The 18501-nt window shown below is 39.3% G+C and overlaps 1 long non-coding RNA gene across 1 annotated transcript; it reads right to left on the reverse strand.

Moving 5' to 3' along the window:
• Positions 1 to 445: 445 nt before the first annotated feature.
• LOC108372586 (uncharacterized) lies at positions 446 to 11044 on the reverse strand. The gene is made up of 3 exons (XR_001848871.1): positions 11034 to 11044; positions 2577 to 2582; positions 446 to 550 (listed from the first exon to the last, which is right to left on the reverse strand). It is a non-coding gene; the product is annotated as an uncharacterized LOC108372586 (long non-coding RNA).
• Positions 11045 to 18501: the final 7457 nt, after the last annotated feature.

Below are 18501 nucleotides of genomic sequence, written 5' to 3' on the forward strand. Positions count from 1 at the left end.
ATTCTCGGAAAAGCAAAAAACTTTATTTTCGAACCTTTGCACAGTTGTACCGAATTGTTTAATATTTTCATCCAATTTCACTGACTTGAATTTTTTTTTTACTTTTTCAAGAAACAAAAAATTTGCTGCTAGTGAATCTGGTGGCATGATTTTATTTAAATGTCATAAACTTGTTAAAAGTCAAGTAGTCGGCAACAACAACGAATGTCAATAAATGGAACTACCTTCTATTTTTATATCATCTGTAAATGAGTGGTAATATTGCATTTTGTTTTATTGAACGGAGTAGGGAGCTCACAACCATGGTTGCTCCTTAAAAAAAAATAACGAACCAAAATCTGGAAAAAACAACCAAATTAAAAAAAAGGAACGTTTTTCACGTATCTATTACAAAAAACAAAACTCATTCCAAACAAGTAATTTTAAAACAAACCCAAAACCAACTTCACTTCCCGCAAAAAAATTTTAAGATTATCGTTAATTTCTTCAAGATCCAATGATCGGACTTAAACCAATTTAGTATGAGACCACCTTTGGGGAAACAATTTACCTTAAAAAAAAGAATTATGGAAATCAGTAAACGTGGTCCAAAGTAGGCATGTTGGGAATGTGGAATTTTAGACATCCGCGAATGCGAATGCGGATGCGGATGTTTAAAGGCTAACATCCGCGTATGCGGATGCGAATGCGGATGTCATGTATTTTTAAGAAATAATTTAGGTGGGTAAATAGGGTGATTTAGGTAAATAAAAAATGGAAAGGTTAATAATTTTTAATAATAATAGCTTTTAAACAGAAATAACGAATGAAGGTTACCACCTCTATTTATATTTATTTATAACTTAATACTAAAGAAATTCGTGTAAACACATACCTGACCCAATGCTTGTTCTATGGTAATTAATTCACATTTTTTATTGAAATATTTTTCAATGTGTGGCTTTCCTCTTTTAGACATTTCAGTTTTAAAGCTATTTAAGTCCTCTTTCATTGGATACCAAACTTGTTTAATTTGGATAAGCGGTTTGTTTATTATCCGGAAAGTACTTCTATTTCGTTAAAAAATATTTGGCCAAGTTAAACTCGTAAAATAAATAACTTTCGGTCCCTTCAATATTCGCATTCGCAAAAGATCCGCATTAATTTTTGCGAACGCGAATGCGAATGTTAAAATTAATGCGGAAGCTCCGCGGTTACGAATGCGAATGCGAATATACGCAGCAACCCTGGCCCAAAGTTATGCGGTAACATACATAAACGAAAAAAATCTTCCGACGAATTGATAACCTTTACCTTTTTTGTAGTCGGTTAAAAACAAAAAATACTGAAATACTGGTGCGTTCAATCACATATTTACTTTTTATATATATTTTATATGCACATGTTACATTAAAAAAAAGGATTTTGAAAAATTTATTTATTCGTTTTTGGCATTCAGTATACAAAAATACTTTTTGAGAAGAAAAAATTTGCTAATTTCTAATTTAAAAAAAAAATTATCAGAGAAAAAACTACTAAACAACCAACTTCAAAAAAATGAAAGAAAAAGAACCAAGTTTGGTTGGAAACAACAAGCAATGGCAGCTATGCTCACTACCTTCAATCACGAATAGTAATGTAAATTTTCGATACTTTCAAGTATGGATCGGTACTCGATACTTAAGAAACAAGTATTGAATAAAAGTATTCGATACTTTTACATTATTCCGTTAAAAATTCCTTATACCAAAACCGATAAAAATGTTATGACTTTTAAGGCCAAAATACAATAGCGCAGTGGCAGTGGCAGTGACAATTTTTAAAATCAGCTGTCACTGCTAATAGGCAGTCACTGCCGCAGCAAATACAATACGGCGTTGTCAGTGACAGCTTTTTTTGACATTTCCTTTTGTTTGTTTACATTTTTGTTGTTGTCTTTTAGGCTTCAGTGACATGAACAGAAGTTGACTGAATTTTATTTATGTCAAATTCAGCATGGGAAGTTTGCTGCGATGAAGGCAGTGGCAGTGAATTTAGAATTTGGGCTAAACTGAGCAGTACTGCCAGCTGCCACTGTTGTATCGTGAGTCGCTTCATTGGACACCACTGTTTGCAGGCGGGCGGATCGCACCGATGATTCGCTCGCTCGCAAATATATATGGAGAAAATACAAAACAGATGCAAATGTGCGATTCTAGTATTTGGTATATTTGATGTGTTTCAACAATCGTACAAGTCACAAGGAAAATTTGTGTTCTTACCGTATGTGGCGTGGTAGCTGGCTATCAGGTCGCAGGTCTTCAGAGAAGTGCCGAAGGGCAGAATAATTTAATTGCTCGCACCAACCGGACAATAGCCTTTCGTTAGGTTTCCCCTCCGAACAGTTATGGTCCGGTAGGGTAGACTTGCTAACGGCGGGAAGTTCGCCGTAGCCTATATGCATGTGTGTGAGTGAATCTGTATCAGTAAAAAACGAGCATTAGGGCCTTTCCGAATATTTAGGCTGGTGGCCTAAACATGCCGCCCCCCTTGCGGCAAGCAACCCCTACGGAAGAGTTACTGGCTCAACTACCATGCCACATGAGGCAAGTGAAAACTTAAAACTAAAATTAAATTTAAAACTAAAATCCGATATATGTAGGGTCCTTGTTCGCCAGATTCGGACTAAGGTTTCACCTAGACTTCTGTCAACGAAAAGAAAAGGTTATTCTAAAAAGACGTGGTGTTCAATTCATTGCACTTTAATGTGAAATTAAATTTTTGGAAAATATTTCATTGTTTACAGTTATATATGTGTATATGTTCAGTTTTGGTGGGCCCCAGATAAAATGAGCCCGAAGATTGACGCCTGTGCCAGTAAACTGCCTGTTGTGACCGGAGCGTTATCGGTCAACATTATGCGCGCGTATATGTCGGCGCCTAGGGTCAGCCGAATCGGTGTCGCCAGGTAAAAATTGGGGTCCGCTAATCGCATAAAACGAAATGGTGCGGCGACTGTTGGGTCGATGTTTCTGGCAGGACAGAGGCGATTGTATCGCGCGGTGATGACCGCTTGGGTGGTTACCCGTTCCGCGATCCCATATTTCCCACGCAACGCGAGAGCGCATGTCCGGCTCCGGTCATTGTTGCGGCGTTCGAGTTGGAGCTCGCGTGCCAGTTGCGCGTCGATGATGGAATTCGGCGTGCAAGGATCGCATAACGCGCGAACCAAGTGAAGTCGTCCACCAGATTCAATTCGGACGATAGCAGTCGGGGCTATAGCTTCGAATGCCCGCAATATGGGCGCTGCTATCGCATTATGAGTAGCTCGACCAGTCCGGAAACCTTCGGGTATAGCAAGAGCCATTTTTTCAGCTGGTTGTTGTTGTTGCTGTCGTCGATGATACGGTGCATACCGATGTGCTTGGTGCCGAGGCGGGCGGAAAGAACGGGTTTACGCGCCGCCCCGTTTGCCACTATTACGTTGAACAGGTGGTCGAAAAGAACGTGTTTCCGAGCCACCCGCGCATTTTGTTTGCAACGGGGCAGGCAGTCTGAAAGAACTCGTTCCAGAGCCGCGCTGCCCGTGCGATCGGCAAAGACTGGTTTCCGAGTCCCCCTGGGCCTCTCATGTTGCAGCACTTCCTTTTCTTCTACTTGGCTCGCCCACGATTTCGTTTGCTCCGTGACGTGAATGGACAGCGCCCCGTCCGAGCCTTCGCCGTCCCCGATCGCATTATTGTGTATTCGCTCGCCGGCGTCCTCTATATGGAGCGAAGTATGATGCTTTTCGTCGCATCTATGGCATCGGTCCTTGCTAATGCAAATTTCCAGGCGATGAAAGGGCGACAAGCAATTGGAACCATATCGGTAGATTAGGACCGCCCGCAGCTTTTCTTCAACAGTTTTGCCACGATAGTGGGGACAGAGTCGAATTCCATGGTTTTCGTCGCATAATCGGCATGGAATCGAAAACTTTTCGGCACGGTCTTCCGTCTTTGTGCGATTCACGGTGAAACGAGTCATGCTGCAATTTGGCTATTATTTTATTTGACCTTGAATTTTTTCTCATAGTTGGGTGGGAAGTGGCTGATGCTATGCTTCCGTATCGTGGACCAATACGTTAGAAGAAGTTATACGCAAAAAGTTGTAGGTGTATATACATACATGATATTATGTGATTGATCCTTTTAACGTGTGAACCTTGTATTATTTAAGTTGCTGCGTAATCAGGTGGTGGATTGACAGTTTACTTTAGTACATTAATAATTTGGTGGAAGGTGCCCAACGATTCGAAATTTTATTGAAGTATTTTTGTTGCAGTTTTCTTTGGCAACGAACAGATCTTTGAAAGTAGTGCGAATTGTCGGATCCTTGTTTCCTCGAACATACCTTGAAATCTCCAATATCGGCTGCGTTTCTTTATACATTCCGGATAATCCCATTTCACAGCCGGAATAAAGAGAATGCTTTTGAAACATCGTTAACATATCATCAGGAACGTTCTAAAGAATAAGTAAACAAAAAAGTTTATTCCAAACGTTCAGAATGAATAAAGAAATTCAGCCATCGTAAAATGTGCCATTTGTGGTTTTGTGGTGAGTTTCACTACTTGAACTGGCACCGCGAAAGAGATTTTTAAAATATGGGTTCTAGACTGGGCTTAATCCGGAAGATAGCACATAATTCAAAAAAAAATATTTATTTTTTGCCGTTTCTTACAAGGTTGTATAGCTGTCAACCAGGTGGCGCCGCCTTCAGTACATTTATGAAGGGTCGCATTGGCAGAATCACGTATGCCAATCTTTGAGCAAATATCGTATGTCAAAATTTGGCAGTGCTATGACTTCCTGAATGGCTGAAAAGTCATTCTGGATTTTCCATGCGGTAAGTATAGTATAGTAGTAGTAATTTCAAGTACTGCGTTAATAATTTTCTAATTTTATTAAATTCCAGATTAGCGGCTACAATGGACTATCGCATTCCTCATCCGATGATGAAATGGACGATGTGCGGGATGTACTGGCCTATTGGAGTGGTGACAATAGAAACAGTAAAACGTCGAGGCTGGATGTTAGCGGAAATGCCACAGCGCAATGCTGCGTGTATTTTACCAGCACGCATACAAACTCCTCAGTAATATCTAATATTAATAAGTCTTGCACTGTATTAAGTCTGGCGCAATATTTTTTTTATTTTATTATCTTAAGAAATGGTAAAAACTGTAGGTGCTCATTTCTGCTGTACTGCAGAATAGTTAATATGTTGCGGCGATGAGCAATGCTAGATCTCTTATGTTCCAAAACAATTAGTACCCTAGTATGTCTGTCGGTTGACGTAATTTAGATTTGCAAAAATTTCACTCACCGACGAAGTAAATAAAAATTAGTGCAATTATTAAAATGAAAATAAATCAGCTGTTAAAACAATCTACCGAAATTCAGTTTGTGCTTCCCGTATTTCATATTTAATGCAGGGAGATGTGCTAAAAAGTGTTTGAATATCATTGGAATACTGGGTTGCGGGAGTGATTAAGTAGTGCAGCAAACAAAAATGCGCACTGGATTAAGAAGCGCCTCATCCAGACATGTCGTGGCGGTTATAGTCCTATGCATTATCTGGTGTCTGATATCCTCTAGCAACAATTTTATTGGCAAGATGGTACTTTCGTTGGTCTCACCCCTGACTTATGCGGTTGCCAGCGCATCAAAAAGAATTTTCGTGATAGCTGTATCACTGTTAATTTTAGGGAATCCTGTGACGTGGTTAGACTGCGTCGGCAAGTGTTATGCTATAACCGGGCCAAACAGGTGTCTAGAGCGTCAGACACGGTATTACCTCTAACACAAAATCATCGTATTAAATACGAGCCACTTAACGGAAATCTGGATCCCTACTATCAAGGGGCAGTTACGAGCAGCGTAAATGGTTTCACTAGTAAACGTGGTGAAAAACAGTATCCTAATGTAAATACAGTTGCTGCAAACAGCCTGCTGACTAATGGAAATATGTTTCCAAATGGTAGTACGACAACGACCCGTTTACTTTTTGTTTGATTTCGTAATTAAATTGTTCCTAGTTTTAAGTAAAGGCAGACTTAAGGAAAGCTCAGTTAGATAAATATTTTGTTGAGGCATAATTAGAAAAACAAATTATGCATGTGTGTAAATATGGTATTTTTATACAAACAATTTCAGACATTACACAAGAGTCTCGAAGAGGATATAAAATCAATAATACAAGAACCCATTTGATATGGGCGAATACTCTTATACTGATTTGTTTTATAAGATTATTAGAAAATTATCAAAATATGTTATAATAGTAACCAATAATTTTGCATACATATATGTGCATACATATGTATACGTATGTAATTTAAATTATATCTCCTTCCCAGCGAGAATTGTAGCAAATGATCACGCTTATGTACGTACCTACATACATACATAAGAGTTATCTATAAAACAGGACCAATTTTAAGGAATTTGAACTGAGATGGTTTATCGCCGTGTGAAAATGTTAAAAAAGCAATAAATCAATATGACCAACTATAAAGTAAAAACGTAAACGGTCAAGTATGAGAACCCGATTCAATTATGCCCACTGACCATGTTTGCTAAACGGCAGCAACCAAACCGGAATATGGAAGTCGTGAGTTTATAGTTTATATGCTTAACGCTTACGCACGAAAATAGTCATACCTATATGTCATCGCAATTCTAATCTGTGCGCAGATTTCGGATAGTTGAAATACAATTGCCAAAAATTGGCGCATACCCAATGTTCATAGAAATTGTAAATTTTACTAGGAAAAATTTTATTTTCCAACGATTTTTCAGTAGAAAAGTCAGCTGATCGCATATGGCAGAGTGCGAATTCAAGCTATTAAAGGAATTGTTCCCGAGTTTTTAGAGTCGAAATTAGCCAAAGAAGCATACTTGGATAGATAATAGGATGTGAAAACGGTTCTAATTAGGATATTGCTGCAAATATGTTTATCTTAAGTGTGAAGTGTAGCTCGCGACAGATACCTCTCCTTGTCGTTTGAAAATATCTTGTGTGGACTTCGTGCATTATGACTTATGTATGTCTCTTTCAGGTAGTTGTTACAGTCTAAACTCCAATGGGCGATTTTACTCAAGAGTGGCTGGCTGGCCTACAATACCAAATACTTATTTTAGTTCAGCGTCGACCACCATTGCCGGAGTCATCGCTGTCAGAATATCGAATGGCATAAGCAAATGTAATCCCGGGAAACGAGAGGAGTGCTTAAGTGTTGGCGAAACTTTGGTGAGTGTTAATTATCTTTTGCCTGGATCTGAGCTTGTGCATGCATACGTATGTCCATATATTTGGTGGTTAGGCATGGTCGAATCTATATTTCTATAAAAAAAGGGTTTAATGATTCTTTTGGTATCACAGCTATGGGCACTCGAATGCGCACTGGCCACGTTACACTATTTAAAGTTTTTATTTATTTATTTATTTTTTTTACGAAAGCTATTGGTACCCGGAACTGGTCCATAAATTAGTTCTTATGTATTTGAGATTTATGAAATGGTGTTTCTGCAGCAGGGCGCCCAATTACACATACGTACATCCATAAGTACATATTTTCCTATTTTCTATGACATGCAGGAGCGTACACGGGTTGGTTTTCCTGTAAAATACTAAGCTTAGTGGTCGTTATCTGGAAGCCAAATAGCAGCGCGCTCTGCCCATGCACACATTCGCATTGGCAAAAACATTCGTATCATTTGATGCGAATATCGAATGCGAATGTGTAAAATGATGCGAATCATTCGCATAACGAATGCGAATGCAAATATCAGCAACATCCCTGATCCGTAAGTTCGATTTGCGGAAATTGCAACGGCTTTCAAAGGTTACTTTCCTTGCAAGGTGTAAAGTTACGGCTAAAACGTGGCAAAGTAAACGCTTTCCTATGCATTTTGCAGTCAAAATGCGAGATCGAAAGTCTACTTTTCCGTGTGAAACAGCCAGAAAGTCGCTTTGCAGATTTGCTGAAAACACTTTTGGAAATTAAAATTGCAAGGTGTAGCTGCAACTGAAACTACGTAAATCGTTTTCGAGAAATAATTTCAACTTGCTCGTGCTGCACAAGTAATTTTCATTTTGCTTTTTGGCGAATCTGAATAAAATTATAAAAAATGTTGAGTAAAATATGAAAAATATGTGCGGGTAATTTATTCTACTGATATGGAGTATTTAGGTATTAATGTATTAGACATTGTGTGACGGCTTTGTGCACATTTTAGCAGGTTAAGTAAATTTTTCAGGGCATTAATTTTGTTATGAGCATAAAGGTGTCTGGTGATGATTCTGTAATATTACTTACGTATTCATGGTTTGACATGCGGTATCGAAGTTATTCGTAGTAATAATTTTGTAGCTGGAATATTGGGCATTTAAGATGTGGGATTGCGTAGGGAGTAAGAAGTGGAATAGCTGGGTTTTGTGAAGTGGAATGAAAAGTAAGGAAGTTTATTGAGAGATTGTGGTGTTTTCGTTGCAGGGCGGAAGTAGGACCAATTTTGCAATTGGCCTGGTGATTTCTCCCTTAGCTGTATCGATGTCGACTACTCTTACCCGGTTGTCGGAACCTGGATGTAGCTTGACGATTCTCCCCAACCTCCATTCGTTAGGTGGCAGGTTTTCCTCTTTAACGACGGCCAGGTCCCCTTGCTTTAAGTTGGCTTGTGGATGTTTCCACTTAATGCGTTTCTGCATTTCGGTCAGGTATTCCATTTTCCATCTTCTGCAAAATGTCTGATGTAGGGCCTTCAGTTTCTGCCATCGATTTACGATCGAAGCAGGATTTTCGTTTACGTCGACTTCAGCTGGGGCAAGAAGATGCCCACCCACTAGGAAATGACCTGGAGTAAGCGGCTCCAGATCGGACGGTTCATTTGAAGAGGGGCTTAGTGGTCGTGAGTTGACACAAGACTTAATACGGCACGAACGAGTACTGAACTCTTCAAAAGTATATTTATGGTCGGACGCGACCTTTTTAAAGTGAGTTTTAAAACTTTTCACCCCTGCTTCCCACAAACCGCCCATGTGGGGAGCCGCAGCGGGTATGAAATGCCATTCTACAGTTTGATGGTTGTATTTAATGAGAGTGCTATTGCGTGCCTCAGCTAAAAGAGCTTTAAATTCCGATCGTAAAGATTAGTGCCATTGTCGGAGTAAATTTTTTTTGGACATCCTCGTCTAGCAACAAATCTTGCGAAAGCGGCTAGAAAGGACGCGGTGCTAAGGTCGCTGGTAGCTTCAAGGTGGATAGCTTTCGTCGAGAAGCAGACGAAAAGACAAACATAGCCCTTTGACATGCGACATCCCCTGCCCCGGTAGGACTTTATGTCAAATGGACCGGCGAAATCCACACCCGTGTTTGTGAATGCACGGGAAAAGGTTGTGCGTTCTTTGGGAAGAATTCCCATCAGTTGGGTCTGCGAGCGTTTCTTGTGAATCGTGCATACCTTGCAGTTGTGGATAATGGACCTGATCATATTTTTCACTCTCGGAATCCAATATTGCGTACGTAAGAGGCGCAACATCAACTGGTTTTCCCCGTGTAACGAGATCTGATGGACGAACTGCACGATAAGACGAGTTAACCTGCACTCATATGGAAGTATAATTGGATGACGCTCGTTGAAGGCCAAATCACGGGATGCGCCTATACGATCACCAGTTCGCATAATATCATTCTTGTCGATGAATGGGTTGAGGACAAAACTTCACTTTTCGCGTCGAGGGACCTACCCCATTTCAAGTTCCCATATTCTTCTCTATAATGTTGTTTCTGATAAACTGTTATTAAGCGTTGGGTCGTTGTTTTAATTTCACTGGACGAAATTGAACACGACTCTGCTTTAAAAGACGACTTTGTTTTGGGATTGGTTCTTTGATAAAATCTCAATACATATGAGATAACTCTCAAAGCTCTTGGGAAATCCGAGAATCTATCGATAATGTTCACATTTTTTGTACTGGTTGATGCGGGAACATGCACCCTTTTTTCCTCTAAGCTTGTGTTGAAGTCCCTTTCTTGTGCTGGCCATTTCGAATTATCTTCTTGTAACCAAGAAGGACCCTGCCACCACAAGGAGTTGTTGACTAGTTCACTCGCCGAAAGTCCTCTACTGGCCAGATCCGCTGGGTTTGATGCTGAATCCACGTGACGCCAATTTTCGTTTCCTACCTTCTCTATCAGCTTCGTTATGCTGTGGGCAACAAATGTTGACCATGAACACGGAGGTTTTCGAATCCAAGCTAAAACTATCGTTGAATCCGTCCAAAGATTCACTTTCACCTGAACAAGATTAAGATTTTCAACGACTGTTTCAACTGTCTCTGCTAGTAGCACTGCACCGCAGAGCTCCAATCTGGGCAAAGAAATTGTCTTTACGGGGGCCACTCTTGTTTTTGCCATGAGTAAATTGATAAAGATTTTCTCCTTTGCCTTTATCCTTAGAAAAACCGTTGCTGCAAACGCTTTTTCCGATGCGTCGCTGAAACCGTGAATCTCCACGTCGTCTGTCGGAGAAAAGTGAACCCACCTGGGTATGCGAATATTATTAATTGCTGTATAATCCCTCATAAAATTTTGCCAGCGCTCCAAAATGGGTGGGGAAACGATCTCGTTCCAATCTGTTCCTACAAGCCAAATGCTCTGCATAATAATTTTGGCGACGATTATAGCTGGCGCGAGCCAACCAAGCGGATCAAACAGTTTGGCAATAGCTGACAGTATTGCCCTTTTTGTTATAGCGTCGCGATTCTATATAGGTTTCGCAGTAAAGTAGAAATAGTCTGAGTGAGCATTCCGCCTGATACCTAGAGCTTTTACCGTGCTGGTATCTTCAAACTCTAGAAAGTTTTCTTTTAGAAGATCTTGCTTTGCTATTCCTTGTAGGATTTTATTGCAATTTGCAGTCCATTTTCGTAATGGAAAGCCCGCCGAGTTTAGCGCTTGGGAGATTTCGTCTCCAGCTCTTATCGCAGAGTCGATGCTATGTCCACCGGCGAGTACGTCGTCGACGTACATACATTTCCTCAAAATGTTAGATGCTAGTGGATAAGAGCTCGTCACATCGTCCGAGAGTTGATGTAATGTCCTTATGGCGAGATAAGGAGCACAGTTAATGCCAAAGGTTACCGTTTTCAGTTCGTATAAACTGAGAGGCTCCTTTGGGCTGTTGCGGAAAGCGATTCGTTGGAATTTTGTTTGGCTATCTTTTACCCAAATTTTCCGATACATTTTTTCAATGTCACTGTTGAAGACGTATTTGTACAATCTCCAGCGGAGGATAAGTATGGTTAGATCGGCCTGTAGTACTGGACCTGGGAGTAGAACATGGTTTAAACTCACGCCGTTAGCGGTAGGGCAAGAGGCGTTGAACACCACTCGGACCTTAGTTGTGGTACTTTCTTCCTTCAAGACAGCGTGATGCGGTAAAAAATAACAATCTGTTGAGTTTGCTGACACGTTGTTTAATTTCGACATATGTCCTAAAGTTTCGTATTCCGTTAAGACGCGGTTATATTCTGTTTCAAGAACAGGTTTTTTCGCTAGTCGTGCCTCGTTCCGGTAGGACTGCGAACATGCACTCTTCAGCGAAGGCCCTAGGCACAAAGCTTTTGGAAACTCCTTTTTGAAGGGTAGAGAGACAACGTATTTTCCGTCAACGTTTCTCGTAGTTGTTACCTTGAAGAGCTCTTCGCAATACGTATCCTCGTCATTGAGAATTCTTTTCCTGGGGATGTCTTCTAATTCCCAAAAGGTGGTCAACTGCTTGTCCAGGTTAACTTCTTTGTAAAAGGACACGATATTTTTGGCTGGACTCGATGCTTCCGCACAGCCCGTTAAAATCCATCCGAACACGGTTTCTTGGGCGAGAAGCGTATTTAATACGTTCTTTTTTATGCCGCTTAAAATTATCTGGGGATATATGTCTCCTCCGAAAACGAGATCAACTGGTTCATTAATGAAGAACCTTTTATCCGCCAGGACTAAGTCAGGGAATGCTTGCCGAGTCATTGCGCTTACTTGGCAAGTCGGCAGATCCCCTGTTAGTTTTGGTAAAACCAGTACAACAGCATCTATGCTTATTAATGGGTCTGTGGGCGACCGCAATTGAATGGCGCATGCTTTTTTTACCTGCGCAGATATTGGGTTATTGATGCCCGAGACTTGGGCATGCAAGCGTTTTGATGGCAGGTTGATTCTGCGCTTAAGTCTTTCAGTTATGAAAGAGCACTCTGAGCCCGAATCTATCAGTGCTCTTGCAGACAAATTAACACCATTGTAATGTATGTCTACGTGCGCCGTTCCTAATAGCACTCCTTTGTTTATGTTTGCGAAGCAGGAGTTCACATTCCTAACTTCTCTGTTATTTTCTCTTTCAGACTCCCGTCTAAACTGAGCCTGCCTTGAAGATGAGGCTCCGTCACCTTTGGAGTTCGGAGTTCCCCTAGGAGCTGTTGCTTTTGGCTGAATTGCTTGTGGTCGGTGGAGCAACGTGTGATGCCTTGAATGGCACGTGCTACAATTAAAGGGACTGGTCCATCTTGTCACCGTATGTCCGGCTGACAAGCAATTCAAGCAACGTTTATTGCTCTTGACATACTCTATTCTGTCGGTGGGGGTTAACATGCAGAATCCTTCGCAGTGTCGTAGCTTGTGCTCGCTACTCTGGCACATTGGGCATGGTTGCTTGGCCACACTTGCTTGAAAGGCGCCAAGTCTCTTTGAAGGCGCTTCCGGCACTTGCCGTGTGTTTTGGGGCTTAGGCGCCTTAACTGTTTTATTGTCCTTGAGCCCAGACACGGTTTCTAATGTCTGAAACCGATTGGATAGGAATTTATCCATATCTTCCCATCTTGAAATTTCTGTTTTGTTCTCTATGGATTGTTCCCACAGAGCTAGTGTGCATTCTGGCAGTTTTGTTGAACATAAATACGTTATAATTGCATCCCAGTTGGAAATGTCAATCTGATGACATTGAAGCGACGAGATGCAATTATTTATTTCGCGTTGCAGTTTCTTAATGGAGCTACCGCATCGCTCTCAACTGCGCTTAAGTTGAATAAGATTTTTAACTGCGTATTGACCAGAATACGTTTGTTTTGGTATCGGTCGCTTAAATTTTTCCAGGCTGTAGCAAAACCTTCGTTGGTCAAAGGGCACCTTCCCACAATTTCCTTAGCTTCCCCTTGAGTTTTTAGGTTGAGATGGAAGAGCTTTTCAACAGGGGTAAGACGCTTATTGAGAATATATATGGCCGTAAACATATCTCTGAATGTCGGCCATGAAAGGTAATCCCCTTTGAATATATCTGTGTCGCAAGGAGGCAGATGAATATTATGCTCCCGAACAGATACATCTTCCCTTTCTTTCTCAGTTTTTGCTAACTTTTCTACGTCAGACGCCATAGCAGCCATGCACTTCATATAGCAACCAAAACTACTTTTATGTTTGCCTTTTACAGATACTCTGTCCTCTTTTGACAGTTCTGTGCTTACGAGAGCTTCATGGGCTGATTTTGTTTTCTTCCATAAGGCCCTCAGCTCCTCTTGCTGTATTGCAAGGGTGTGCTTATTTTGTTCCTCGAATGGCGTACTGTTGTAGTCACACTCAAATTCGGTTACGGCATCTGCCAATCGAATGAAAGATTCCATTGTCTTTGAAAATGCGTTGAAAATCGACAAAAAAATATTTTTTAGTTCTGTAAAGTACAGATAGAAATCTGATCGCAGATTTAATGTATTTCTACAAACGTAGTTTTTCGAATGACGTGAAAGAATAAATAACCGACACCTGAATAGCCGAACCAGAATTAATTTAAAAAACAACCAGCAAACTTATGTTCGTTTAACGTATATGTATGTATATAGTAACCTTTATTGTTTTAGCAATTTCAGTGGTATTAAAGATATATGCAGTATATTTTGATGATCACTAGCCACCCAACTTTTCGACGGGATCAAATATTATGTTGAGATAGTATTTGGTAAAGTGTACTTGTTGCCAATGGGATATGATATTTGTGAGTGTGAAAAGAAATTAAAGAAAATCAGTGACAAATCAAAATACCAAAGTTGGAAATTTTCCAACATAACTAATGCGTATAAAGACAAAAAAGGTGTGAAAAACCGAAAAAAACTGCGCTTTGCAATGAAGAATCCAAAGAATTTATACGACGTGTGCTTTAAAGTGAGTTTTCTTCAACAAAAAAACAAGTGGGGCAATGTTTTCCAAATTGAAGGTAAGAATCACGGGAAAATAACGTAAATTAGATGTGAAAGCCAAAAAAATATTGATTTGCAGCTATAAATCGAATTAATACAACGTGTGCTTAAAAAATTATTTTTCTACAACAACAATGTGTGAACTTCAAAATGGAGGTTTCGCGCACTTTCTGTGGTGGTTGCGTGTGTGTGTGTACAAACCGAATTGTTAACTTTAACAAAGTTATCTTGCACCGATTGTCTTTTCTTTTTTCTCTCACAAATTCACTCGCGAATTTTTTGTGGCAAAAAACACTTTTATGAAACACAAGAAATACCTATATTTGAAAGTGCAATGAATCTCAAACCACGTACCTTGTTATGTTGTAAATGCTGATAGGTGGAATTGGATGGATAAAAAAACATTGTCCAGTCGTGTAGCAAATTTAGGCGGTGCAGTAAAAACCAAAAACGCTGGTTGTATATATGTACGTTGAAAACCAATAAATCCTGATGTGAAAATTATTCTTGCGACACTTTGATTGTGGTGCAAAACTCAGGTCGGTTGTTGCTGTGGACTGTATATTTTATGCGCTGTGTAAAAGTTGATTTATCTCTCGGATCGTATGGACCAATATTTGCAGGCGGGCGGATCGCACCGATGATTCGCTCGCTCGCAAATATATATGAAGAAAATACAAAACAGATGCAAATGTGCGGTTTTAGTATTTGGCATATTTGATGTGTTTCAACAATCGTACAAGTCACAAGGAAAATTTGTGTTCTTACCGTATGTGGCGTGGTAGCTGGCTATCAGGTCACAGGTCTTCAGAGAAGTGCCGAAGTGCAGAATAATTTAATTGCTCGCACCCACCGGACAATAGCCTTTCGTTAGGTTTCCCCTCCGAACAGTTATGTTCCGGTAGGGTAGACTTGCTAACGGCGGGAAGTTCGCCGTAGCCTATGTGCATGTGTGTGAGTGAATCTGTATCAGTGAAAAACGAGCATTAGGGCCTTTCCGAATATTTAGGTGGTAAAAAACAGCTAATTTCGAAAAACTTCCACTGCCTCTGCGTTATTGTATTTTGGGCTTTAATCTTATCCCTGCAAGGAGCCTGACCTATGATTATCGGTTAAATTAGTGGGAAAACTGACTAAAACTTTTCGTCAGTTTAGCGGTTAGTTTTGTATGGGCTTGGGGAAAAAAGTGACCACTTCTCCGGGCAGCGAAATATTCAAAAATACATGAAACCAAATTAAAAAATACAATTCGATTTAGTTTATGTGTTTGTTTTATTTGTAAAAATATATTGTCGAATATTAACTTAATTTCACAAGCATTTTCAGAGCTACTGAGCTCAGAAAATTCTTCTCATATTTAATCGGGGTCTGAATTTTCGTCGCTAAAAGCAAATGCCTCAGCGCCGTTTGGTCTAAGTCGGCCTAAGTACACTGGCCCCAAATTTTTTCTTCTCTATTCACATGGCGTAAAAAATGTTTTTTGCTCATTTTTTATATACAAATTGAATACACTGATTTTTATTAATTCTTTTTTTAAATTCACCGACTTCTTTTCTATTTTGCACCACAGCTAACAATGAAGTAAAATTTTCTTTGATGTATGTGTGTGTGTCCATATGTATGCGGGCGTACAATCGATAGATTCTTTTCGATGTGGTCAGCCGTTTTTTGCAGGGTATCTTCTTGGTCATTATTACTCTTTTTAGTAAAAATATTTTTAATCCATATGTATGCGGGCGTAAAATCGATAGATTCTTTTCGATGTGGTCAGCCGTTTTTTGCAGGGGATCTTCTTACTCATTATTAATCTTTTTAGTAAAAATATTTTTATTCGAAAACATTGCATAAAAACGACTGAAGCTTATTGTTACTCTTATATACTTATCATTAGATCTCGGATTTTTATGCAAATCGAATATGCAACATATATGCAAGAACTGCGCAAAATATATTAAAAAATGCATAGTTAGATATGCTAAAAAAAGTTTTTTATGCAACAATTTAAATAAACAAGACCGAAGTCGTTTGCACTAGTGTCCATATTATTAAAGGCTGGTTTTCATTAGGTAAAAATCACTGACATCAAAAACTGCCTTCATCTGGCAGCTGTTCATTTGATGTCAAATGCGTTTTCATTACATTTTAAAAACTGACCAAATGTCGATACCGCAGTGCGTGTCAAAGACTGTCGTCAAATTTCGGTGTCAGATGATTGACATTCCATTTCGTTACTGATGTCAAATGTGATGTTAAATTTTTATAAAAAGTGTAGAATACCGACCGATTAGCTATAGGCAAACCAAAAATGTAATTGGATAGAACTCTTCATGCGGATTTAACCTTACCAAAATTATTTAACGCAAGTAAAAAATTAAGAAGATATAGTAGGTTAAGTTAAATTTTTCGATATTTTGAAATATCAATATCTTATGAACTACATAACCGATTAAATAACTAATGATGTCAAAATAAAGATTGGTTTATCTTTCAGTTGATGTACATAATTTTTCTGATTTTTTATATTTTTGAGTCAGAAATACAAAAAAAACTTAATTTTTTCATTAAATTACCTTTTTTGAAGAAAATTGCACAATTAATGCTACAGAAATTTATATTATTTAGAAAGTACAAGTTATTACCTTATATAAAAGGTTTGTTATGGGGCAAAATTTAACGAAAGTAATGGAAAACATCGAAATAGTATATATATTTTCTTTAAATATCGTTTACCAAAAATTTCTTTTTAAAAGATGGTTATAGTAAATACGTCGTAAAAAAGCTATTAAAATTATCTTTGAATTGGATTCAATACTTTTCTAATCGGTCAAGTCGTTTCCGAGATATTTAACATATAAGAAATAGGAAGGTTGAAGTTTAACCTGTTATATTTTCTTTGTTTTTTACTTGCCCCAAATAATTTGGGTATGGTTGAAATCAGCGTGAAAAGTTCTATCGATCTGCATTTTTGGTTTTTTTTTGTAGCTAAACAGTCCGTATTGTAGCTAGAATCAGCTGTTCGCATGGCAAACGAAATCAAAATTGCCAACATGTTGGCAAATACATTTTGGTTGTCAAATGCTGCCACATCAGCGGCGAGGGCCGTTTTCATTTGGATGTCATTTTATATGACGAGGCGTGGTGATATATGACAACAAACGCAAATGACACCAGATGACAACCCGTTTTCATTATTTTGACAACATTTGGCGTCAAATATGACCTAATGAAAACCAGGCTTAAGATTTCAGAGAAAATTAAAAAAGTTTTGTTAAAAGCATATCTTCAAATTTATTAACAACTTGTATTTAGGTTAGCTCTTTAAACTACTTTAGTAGTACCTGTCGGAAACNAGCGAGAGAAAGAGAATGAGCGATGAACTTCAGAACGTTCTAGAGTTGCCATGAGTGTGAGCGCAGGTATATAAGGCCGTTAGTTATAAGTCAGTCCTCTTTCCACAGCCCAGAAGAGGAAGTATCGGGGGGCGAAACTCAAGCAAGGGAAACCCTCTTCTGTGGCTGACCGAACTCCTCCTGTCGCTAAATTCAGTAAGCGGCCCAGGGTTACGGATGGTACTCCAGAAGCCAGTGGAACTTGATGGATATACCGACATCCAAATATGCTTGCGAACGTTGCAAGAGAAGGAATCCTGTGGTGACAGACATCGATTCCAATGATAATGTCGCTGTTAGCACGGCTACCAATCCTTATGNTTAGCACGGCTACCAATCCTAATGTTGCTTTTAACACCGCTGCTACTAATAACATTCACCCTACATCAATAATGCATCCGAATTTAATCCCTATGGAAAATTTATCAACTCAATCAATTGATACTTCTGGTGCTCCTCTACTTCGTAGCCCTGGTGGTGACAAAGGTAATTGGACTAAAGTGCCTCATAAAAATATCAAGAGGCGGAATAATGTTATTCTTGGATGCAATGCAAGCAGTGAACTTGATGTTATAGTTAAGAGNTAGAAATGTCAAGAGGCGGAATAATGTTATTCTTGGATGCAATACAAACAGTGAACTTGATGTTATAGTTAAGAAGAGATGGGTGCATGTCTCCTCTTTTAACCCTGAAATCTCGGAGCAAAGCGTTATCGAATATGTCGCAAAACAAACTGGTATTGACATTAAACATCTAGCCTGCAATAAACTTGTAAAAAATGGCACAGATTTGAGTAAGCTTAGGAGTGTGAACCTGAAATTTGGTGTAATTCCTGCTTTCTATGATAAAATCTTAACTTCTGAGGTTTGGCCGT

This window comes from Rhagoletis zephyria, unplaced genomic scaffold (assembly GCF_001687245.7).
Source record: "Rhagoletis zephyria isolate East Lansing unplaced genomic scaffold, Rhagoletis_zephyria_1.1 Rzeph_scaffold_05886, whole genome shotgun sequence".
In the NCBI taxonomy this organism is placed as follows: Eukaryota; Metazoa; Arthropoda; class Insecta; order Diptera; family Tephritidae; genus Rhagoletis; species Rhagoletis zephyria.